Below are 2,710 nucleotides of genomic sequence, written 5' to 3'. Positions count from 1 at the left end.
AGAGTCCTCAAACTAAGGTCTCAAAAGAATGCATAAGCATAAGCAGGGTAGGGAATTCTGAATATTCATAATAAATGTAATATTTTCTTGCAGGAGAAATACAAAACTCTCTATTTTTTTAAAAAAAAGTGTTTCCTGGCTCTAGCCAAGCTGCTCAGTGGATAGAGCTTCAGCCTGTGGACTGAAGGGCCCCTGGTTCGATTCCTGCCAAGGGCACTCGCTCGGGTTTCGGGTTCGATCCCCAGAAGGGGACTTGCAGGAGGCAGACGATGATTCTCTCTCATCATTGATGTTTCTAGTTCTCTCTCCCTCTCCCTTCCTCTCCAAAATAAAGAATATAAAATTCTTTTAAAAAATGTTTCCTGAGTGCAAATGTCTATACAAATTATGAATTTCAAAGGATTCTCCCCACACTAAAGAAATATGCTAAGTTACATAACCTCTGAATTATATTTTTTTCTTACTTAGCACTTACTTTTCTCCTCACCATATTTGTACAGCTGCAAAGAGAGGTAATTAAATACAGTAATTGCTACTGGAACTTCTGAAAGCTTCCCAAGTTTCTCTAAAATTCTTAATTCTGGATAAGTTTTTTCTATTTTATTTGTGTTCCCTTTTCATTCTGCAGTCCTAAGTTGTAATCATAGTCCTGAAAGTTCAGTGCGTTTATAAACCTTTATTCCCCGCCTTGCATGAACTTTTCTTATTTCCCATTCTTTTTAAGGGTATAGGATGAAAAATAAGCTCATCACAGACTTATAAATGTGAGATTTGAAAGGAATGTTAGGAACTATCTCATATGACTTTGGGTGGTGGGCACACAGTGCAATTGTAATATAGAAACCCACACCTGAAACCTATGTGTTTCAGGTCACCCCAATAAATAAAAAGAAAACTACGTATCATTTCACATGAATTACCCGATCCCATGGCCACAAGACTTGGCAGCCACAAAGCAAAGGCCACTTTTCTTTCCAGTTTTCTCACTACTTGGTGAGGATGAATCTAGAATGTGCGGGCAATCGCAACACTGTTTTGCTATTCTTGCGCAGGAACAAGGCTGATCATCGCAACTGCTTTCCATTAAATTACACCCAGAAAGACGCTAACATCCAGAGCTCCGTTACCTTCCCAAGCACATTAATTTGACCGGTCCTTGCGAACATAAGCCAAGCCGGCGTGTCGCGGGGCAGTTCAAAATGCAGCGAGCCCTTTCCCGGAGCAGAAGCCGCGGTGCCCTGAATGAAGCACGAGTGGGAGGGACGCGGAGGAGGCGAAGCGCACTGCGGAGCCAGCGATGCCGGGCGGACCGCACACCTGGATCTCAGCGACGCGGGCGCTGGAGTCACCCCACACCGCCGAGCGATGAGGAGGGGAGCCGGCGCTCTGCACTCCGAGGAACCCTCCGACCGCCAGCGAACCGGACCTGCACGCGCACCGCAGGGCAGAGGCAGCGCCGGCTCTCCGGAACCGCAGTCCCAACCACAGTCCCAGCCCCAGCCCCGAGCCCCGGCCGTCCCGAAGGGCAGCGCCGGCGGGTGCTCGGCGCCGCGGGAAAGGGGCCGGGCCGGAGGAGGGGAGACCGAAACACGCGCTGCGGCCAGGAACTCACCAGCGACGCCGGTCCCGCGCACCAGCCTGCCCAGGGCCTCACCGAGTGGCAGGCTTTTTTTTCGCGCAGCCTCCGCGGCCCCGCCCACGGCCTTGGCTCCCATTGGCCGCTCTAGACGCTGCCCCGCCCCGTCCCGCCCACAGGAGCCAGCTCCAAGCTGCAGCGGGCGCCGCGCTGGCAGGAGTGAGAACTGCGTGCGGCCGGGCTGGGGGCGCCTGCTGAGGCCTCTGAGCTCCACTTGGTTGAAAGAGGAACTTAGGGAATGAAGGGAGAGACACGGAAAGGAGCCTTCTCAGGGTGCTGATTCTTTCCACTGAACCTCCCAATCAGAAAGGAATAAACTTGCACTTTTTTTTTCGATTTGGTTTCTCTTCAGATCGCATAAATCTTTCGCCTTTTTTTTTAATAGTTGACATTTAATATTTTATTAGTTTCAGGTGGTTAGACATGTATATGACTTATGAAATGATCCCCCATAAGTCTAGTACCCACCTGACAGTGCAGTTATTACAATATTATTCACTGTAGTCCTTATGCTGTACTTTACATTCTTGTGACTACTTTGTAACTACCAATCTGTACTTTCTTTTTATTTTTATTGTTGCGAATATTCCACATGTTCCCCATCCTTCTCCCCCATTGCCCCCCTCCACCTGGTTCCCACCCCACACCAGGCATTCACCACCCTACTGTCTGTGTCCATAGGTAATGTTAATCTCTTCCTGCGCCCCCCTCCACCCTTCCCGCTGAGATTCCTCAGTCTGTTCCATGTTTCCATACTTCTGATTCCATTTTATTTATCCGTTTATTTTGTTCATTAGATTTCTTGTTCTTTATTTTTATTTTTAGATTCAATTGTTGACAGATACGTATTTACTCCCATTTTATTGTTCATATTTTCTCCTTCCTCTTCTTTTTTTAATATCAAAAGGAAGCATGATTTATTGAATATATTAAAATGCAATTTTACAAAATATTGGTTATGTTTATTTTAAGTATTCTTTTTAGTTTAACATACATTTTTATCAATTAACATTTAGTTATCATCTACCAAAATGAAAACCACAGTTTCAGAATGGATCATGGCTACTGCTGAAC

The 2,710-nt window shown here is 46.4% G+C and overlaps 2 protein-coding genes across 6 annotated transcripts in view; both read right to left on the bottom strand.

Annotated features, from left to right (window-relative positions):
* SLC25A30 (solute carrier family 25 member 30) overlaps positions 1 to 1,664 on the bottom strand; it is a 25,006-nt gene extending 23,342 nt beyond the window's left edge. Inside the window, exon 1 of one of the 5 annotated variants that reach the window (XM_006757178.2) lies at positions 1,613 to 1,664. The gene's annotated coding sequence lies outside the window, so the exon portion shown is untranslated. The other 4 variants (XM_006757179.2, XM_006757183.2, XM_006757180.2 and 1 more) reach the window with 4 other exon arrangements.
* The window catches only part of LOC102758890, a 7,115-nt gene that overhangs the window by 3,231 nt on the left and 1,174 nt on the right, over positions 1 to 2,710 (bottom strand).

This window comes from Myotis davidii, unplaced genomic scaffold (genome assembly GCF_000327345.1).
Source record: "Myotis davidii unplaced genomic scaffold, ASM32734v1 scaffold533, whole genome shotgun sequence".
In the NCBI taxonomy this organism is placed as follows: Eukaryota; Metazoa; Chordata; class Mammalia; order Chiroptera; family Vespertilionidae; genus Myotis; species Myotis davidii.
The sequence above is the reverse complement of the archived record's forward strand: the minus strand, read 5'-3'. Positions and strand labels throughout refer to the sequence as shown.